Below are 6,972 nucleotides of genomic sequence, written 5' to 3'. Positions count from 1 at the left end.
TAACTGTTGTACACATTATCTCCAACAGCTTTGAATGATACAACCAACGGACAATGATGCAGTTCTAGTTACAAATTGATCTAACAATCAAGTTTGATGAAAGTTACAAGGCAAATCCCTTAACTGGTTTATTTGCTTCCTTGCTCCACTTCTGGGAGAAGTTGTATCAGTCACCCCACTGCCCAGTTCTAACTCTACGGTCACCCTCATTTCCAAGCTTCCAAGAGAGAAAACACAAACTATTCCCACCTCAAAAAAACAGCAGGAAAAAAAGAGGCAGCAGGGTCACCTGAGGGCAACTCCCATGTTAAAATGCATAAAGTTGTAGGAATTAATGCTGATCCCATCAAGGAAACACCAAGGAATGGGAACAGATCACAGCATGAGTGGCTAAGCCTGTCCCCCAAGCCCTGACCCTGTCCCCACCCACAAAATCTAATCCTGGTGTAGCACCCAGATAGGGACTTCTGTGGAGCCAGAGAAAGGATGCCATAAAATGGACCCTCTATCTTAAGACTGCAGGTTTTCTGCTCCTGTCCACTCAGGGGAACATTGAGCCCCACATCCCCTTTGATAGTGCAAGAGCACAGAAGTACCTAATTGTTGGTTCTGTTTCTGCTATAGATTCCAAAGACAGCATATGGAATCAGAATTTCACGCTGAACAACATCCAAAATATTGCTCTTTTTTCTCCAATTGACAGAACTGAATTAATCTGTCTTTAGCAATGAGAGTGAATAAACTTATTTACAGCAAGTGTACTGCTATTTGATTAGATTTACTAAGCCATACATCTGCCAACTATTATGCAACCTGTTTTCATGGCTCTGAACAAATTGAGTATTTCCCCCCAAGCAACACTTTGACAAAAAAAACATTCAGATGTTGACATTTATGTTTACTCAATACTGATCTCCAAGTAGATCATTTTATAAAACTATTAGAAAAGTAATATTTTAAAAGCTGTATCAATATTAAGGTCGTGAGGAAACTGCCAGATGAAATGTTAGACTTATCTTCTACAGATAAGGCTACCCAGCAGGAACATGATATTCCCCAAGTTACAGTACATTATATTTTGCCTACCAAAACAGGAAAATTGTAACAGTGTACAACACTAACAGCGATGTCACTATTGAGAAGATTAGGAATGAATTTATAATTTTGGGTGGAAAATCCAAATAAAGAATTCCAGAGTACTTTCATTTTTCTAGAATTTTAAACTTCAATTTGTTAGAAAACTCCTCAAATCTAGAAAAAAAAAGTTAACTGGGAATTACAAAGATGTCTTTTCTTCAGAGAAATCCTATTACCTCTGCTTGGGGTAATCTCACCAGCTGCTCACACTACACTTAACATTCTTGATCTACTTAAGCAGACTTGGACAACAATTTCCTGTCCCAAAATATGAGATATTGATCACAATTTCATTCAACCTATTATTTATAATCATTCATTACAGTGAGGTACACAACAGTACACTCAAAAGCAGTGTATATTATTTTTTTCATCAGTCATTTTCTAAGAGAAACTTTACAACTATCAGTAATCTGACCACCCAATGACATTCTAAAAATTTCAGCACTGAATAGTGATGGTAACTTATAGGTACATTTCCAACCTTTTTAAAGTAATGCCGTGATGTACAATAGCCCAAGTTTCTTGAAAATAAAATTAGGGTATGTCTTCATTAGCAACATTAAAACATGACCATGTAGACACAGCACCAGCGCTGAAAGAGAGCTCTTCAAGTGCTGTAAAAAACCCATCCCCATGAGGGGAGTAGCTTCCAGCACAGGTGCGCTGTCTACACTGCCATTTTACAGCACTGAAACTTGCAGTGCTCAGGGCAGTGTTTTTTCAATACCCCTGAGTGAGAAAGTTGCAGCACAATAAAGTGGCAGCGCAGATAACGCCTTAGGCTGTGCGTTTTTTTAAAAGTAGTCCCTATAGTTGTTTTGCTTTTAAATATCACAGAATTAAACTACTGTGTATTTGCTGAACACACAACGACTTAGGCTGAATTTAAAGAATGTACAGACTTTTCCTGTTTAAGGAAAAGCTATAATCCTCCGTTTAAGAGATAGTGGGGAAAACCTGTACAAAATAATATGCAGCAACAAAACACTTAGAGTACTAACCAAATGGCAAGGAATTTATAGCATGGTATTCTCCACAGCAGGCAAACTTCACAAGTAGGAAAAAAACATGAGGAGGAAAAACCTTACTGTTAAAAAAAAAAAATACCCTTTACCCCAGGGAGTCCCAGACTGGTACAAGCTTTTGAGAAAACCTAACAAGGCACTTCAACCAGAAAATCCAGGAGTAAGCCACACGACAGTTACTTGTGGAGGTACCAAAATAGTGAAGATATCCTGAAACTTGTATGCTATGAACTCAAATTATACCAACTCATTCCACCAACGTAACCACACAGTGATAACAGTACTGACATCTAGCTCTGAACTGATGACAGTATATCCTATTGCAAATGTCCTGAGTCACCTACTTCCTTCCCACCTGCTACACAGAGTTTACAGAATCTGCATTGTACTTAACACTTAACATTAAAATAGTTAAGTTATGGTGGGTAAGCTTTCCCACAAAAGTTTCGTCATATGCACTTTGATTTGGAATCAACTTTTGCCTTTTCATTTTCACAATGTACAGATTTCATTACTATAAGTACATTTAGCAAATATTTCCTCCTTCACTTCATTGCCAAGTCTAGAGTCCAGACTTCTGCACTGTCCTGCAATAATTGATACCACAACTACCCTTTTTGATGTATAAAAAGTACAAAGAGAGCTGTATTAAGAGGTTGTGTCACTGACTATTGGAGGATAAATAATGAACTATCTAGCCTTGCCAAGTAGCTAAAAATCCATTTCCTCATTTTTTAAATATGTACAGCAATGTTAGATCTACACATCCATACAACTGATTTATATTCTTTAACAATTTTTTCTTCAAACTTTGCTGTACTTTCCCCAATAAAAATGGAATGCTACAGTAAATTCTGCACCAACCATAGATAGTAAAAGGCAGTCAAAAATTCAAAGGAACTTTATTTTCTACTTCAGTAGGTTAAATTCAAAACGTAATATTGCATTTTGCAGGGTGGGGTTTGGAATTCTAAAGAAAAAGCAAACCCCATACACTGGATTGTATCAGAGGGGTAGCCGTGCATCTGATGAAGAGGGTATTCACCCATGAAAGCTCATGCTCCAAAATGTCTGTCAGTCTATAAGGTGCCACAGGATTCTGTGCTGATCATACACTGGATTGTTTACTACATCAAGAATTGTTAACTCTTTATAGGTTGCATTAAACTTCATCTAAAGATTTATAAAGAGAGCTAACATTCCATTTCAATGTACTTTTCTGACTGAAGTTCAGTGATATCGTTGACTCTAGGAATTAAAGTGTATTTCAAATCCTAGTTTACTACATTCAGATGGTATTTAAAGGACCACACAGAGACATTACCACAATGAGGAACTGACAATGGATCGGACAAAAACTCAATTGCATGAAGCTATTTACTGATATTATTGATCTAGAGCCCTGCAAACCTGCAGCAATCCGCTTTATATCTGTCGATACCCACATCCACAGATGCAGCTATACGCAGACCATATTTGTAGATCACAGATCGGATGATACAAAATTTGTATCCACACGGGCCTCTACAGATAAAACTAAAATAGCGTTTCTAACTAGCAATTGAAGGTAAGGAACACCACCAATTTCAAATCCAGTCAATTTAAAGAGAAAAGTTCAATGAAATTTCAGGTATTAAATCTGCTCCCAAAGACCTGTGACAATTGTTGTGGTTTACAATCATATTTTCTATTTTTAAGTAGCTTGTTTCTTGATTACCGTGGAATGTTCCACATAAAAGAGAAAAATGACTAGACTCTCCTCCTACATTTATTTTTGTTGATTTGTGCAGGTGAACTTCTATGCCCCGCAAAGCCCCATCAACAGTGGTACTCTTCAAGGATACAGATCACCACAGACAATCCGCTAGCAGGATCAAGATTTAAATTAAATCAAAACTGATCCAAAACTCACTACATAAAGCATTTTAAGTTAAAGTAAGCCAACATGGGGGAAAAATGTTGTCTAATCTTTTTACTTTGATTTTCTCTAGGTGTTATTAGAAGTAACAGCAGGTAAACCATTTTTACACTGAAATACATTTTAAAGGTGATTATACTCCTTTAAAAAGCACCATTCGATTGTTAGTCAACAGAAAAATGACTACCTCACCTGTTTAAAAGCAAGCATTCATTTCTCTCTTTTCTGGGTCTAACCTTCTTCCACTAGGCACTTCTTTCTTCAGTGCAGCTTCCTTGCTCCATCACTCCTTTATTCATGCTCATCTTTCCTCACTGCACTTTATTTCAGTTTCTCCTACCTTCAATTGCCCCTCTGTCCCTCTCCATTTTTCTGGACAGGACCTGATAACATAACGGTTTAACCTATTTTCTCCCTCAAGGCAACCACAGAAACCTCTCTTTCAGGTCTAATCTGCATCAGATAGAGTGATGAAGTATTACAGGGAAAAGCAAACAGCCTCTGCCAGAATAAGAGACTGAACTCCATTCTGAATTAACAAGCATTACCAGTGGACATCAAGGTACTTCCCTTTTTGTAACTTCATTTTCTCCCCCTTACAGTTTATCCTTCCCTTCCATTTTCTTTAGGATTTCACTCTTGACTGCTGCACATACTATATTCTCAATAGGCGCTGTAAAGGTCTCCTCTGAAACATTAGGATTTCCAGTTATTTTACATCCATCTCTCCAAAATAGGAGATTCCCCTCAACCCAAATACATTAGTTATTTTTACATCTTAAATCTTTAGTCAGCAAAACACTATCACTTTCATTTCACTGTTTTGGAGGGCACATTTAACACAGTGGTTATAAACATCACTAAAACTAATTTTCCTTTCTTCCACTTTCCATATCTTATTTCCCCTCTTCCAGTTATCTTCTTGCTAGTGTCCTCTTTACCCATCCTTCCTCCCCAAGCACCGGACAATCTTAAAGTTATTTATGCTACCAAAAACACATGTTCATGTTTTCTTAGCTTCAGTAAAGAGTAAGACTTAGATGTATTACATCATCGTCTATGTACTTTCAAAGTGGAAAGTGATTATGTCTAAAGAGTAATTTTAAAAAAAGACAACTTAGTGGTTTAAGAATCAGAGTTGAAATGCTCAACTTAACTGGAACAGGGTCAAATACCAACACATGATCAGTTAAGCTCCTTGGCCATCCATGATGCAATAAACCAAGTTAAATGCAGTTTAACTTTTGTGGGTATTGTAGATGACAACTGAGATGCCATATACTCTATGTTAGCATGGAGGGGTGGGGGTTGTACTTTACATAAGACTATACATTTGATTCAGTATGCAGCACCAAAGTTTTTTTTTGCTTTCATGGTTGTTCACTAAGCTATATAGCAGTTAACACCTACCCTCTCCAGTCCACCCAAGGTAGCAACTCTCACATCATATATACTCTCTGAAATGCAATCAGATCCTTAGAGGTGAATGATGCTATATAAATGCAAAATGTTATTCAACAGATCTTGCAATAAAAATTTTGCGATTAGAAGAAATGTTCTACCGCTTGAAATAATTCAATTAACAGGGAGAAATTACTAGGCATTTTTACGTGGTTGTTTATGGCCGCCCACCGCCCCAGGCAAACCTGAACCCAGGTAAAGGAAAAGCAAGTTACAGTGACGGCTTCAGAGCCGGGGCTAACTATGTCGGGATGCCCCGCTGCATCCCGGGCCCGGCCGCCCCTGTGAGGCGGAAAGTCACCCGGAGGGGTCACAGCATCCGCTCAACCCGGAGCCCCGGGGGACCGACACCAAGGGCGGCAGGAGGCCCGAGCCCAGGGGGCGGCAGCGAGAGTTGCCGACATGGCCAGTCCCCCTCCCCGCACGGCACCGGCGGGAGCTGAATCCAGGCAACTCCTCGGCGCCCGCCTCACTGGCCGTGGCCCCGGCGGAAGGCGCCCGAGCAGGGACCGGACAGTCCCCAGGCACAGCGCCCTTGTAGCAGCAGGACGGGGCGGCGATGCCAGGGTCCCGGGGGGGGGACGCCCGGGCGCCGCGGGGGCCCAGCCCGGGAGAGGGCGACCAGGGCCACCACCGGATGCCGCGGGGCCAGCCACGGCACCGAACCGCGCGCGGAGAGACCCCCGCGGGTCCCGACTACCAGCCACGCTCTCACCTCGCCGCGCCGCTGCCCGCAGGACCAGCCATTTCCCGTCCTGCCACCGCAGCTGCGGATAAAGTCACTGGAGAGACGAGCCCGCCGCCGCCGGCCCAACCCCCCGCGCGTGCGCTCACTTCCGGCGGCCCGCGAGCCCGCCTCCTGGGGGCGGAGCCAGGCGCTGAAGAGACGGCCGGAGGAACGACTCTGCTGGGGCGGGGAAAAGGGGAAAAGGCGGGCCCTGCGGGCGGGGGCGAGCGTGGCCTGTGCACAAGGGTGGGGCTCATGCGTGAGCTAGGTGTGGTGTTTAATGTTACGTCATTGTTGTGGCTGTAATGACCTGCGGGGGTTGGTCACTTGAACTATGGCCTATTGCTCACAGCCCCAGGGGGAGGGTCAAGGCCCAGCCAGCTCAAACTGTCCCCCTTTGATTCTGGAACCAACCTTTAACCCAACGGGCTGGATCCTGTAATGGTGAGGGGGGGGGCGAGGGGCCTGTCATAAAAGATGGATAAGGATTAATGTTTCTTTTACTGTAAAGGGTTAACAAGGAACCAAACACCTGACCAGAGGACCAATCAGGAAACTGGATTTTCAACGTCAGGGAGGGAATTTTTGGACTCTGAGTCTTTTTGTTTGTCTGTCAGCTATGAGAAGCTTCTTTCTTTTCTAATCTTCTGTTTCCAACTTGTAAGTACAGTAGAAAAACAATATAGGCTTTTATGTTTTGG

General features: G+C 42.0%; 1 protein-coding gene across 1 annotated transcript in view; it reads right to left on the bottom strand.

Annotated features, from left to right (window-relative positions):
• PIK3C2A (phosphatidylinositol-4-phosphate 3-kinase catalytic subunit type 2 alpha) overlaps positions 1–6,368 on the bottom strand; it is a 98,755-nt gene extending 92,387 nt beyond the window's left edge. Inside the window, exon 1 of the mRNA XM_032799235.2 lies at positions 6,260–6,368. The gene's annotated coding sequence lies outside the window, so the exon portion shown is untranslated. The remainder of the gene's footprint in view (positions 1–6,259) is intronic.
• Between the last annotated feature and the right edge of the window lie 604 nt (positions 6,369–6,972).

The sequence above is a fragment of the Chelonoidis abingdonii genome, chromosome 4 (genome assembly GCF_003597395.2).
Source record: "Chelonoidis abingdonii isolate Lonesome George chromosome 4, CheloAbing_2.0, whole genome shotgun sequence".
NCBI classification, from domain to species: Eukaryota; Metazoa; Chordata; order Testudines; family Testudinidae; genus Chelonoidis; species Chelonoidis abingdonii.
Note: the sequence above shows the minus strand (reverse complement) of the source record. Positions and strands in the feature narration are given on the sequence as shown.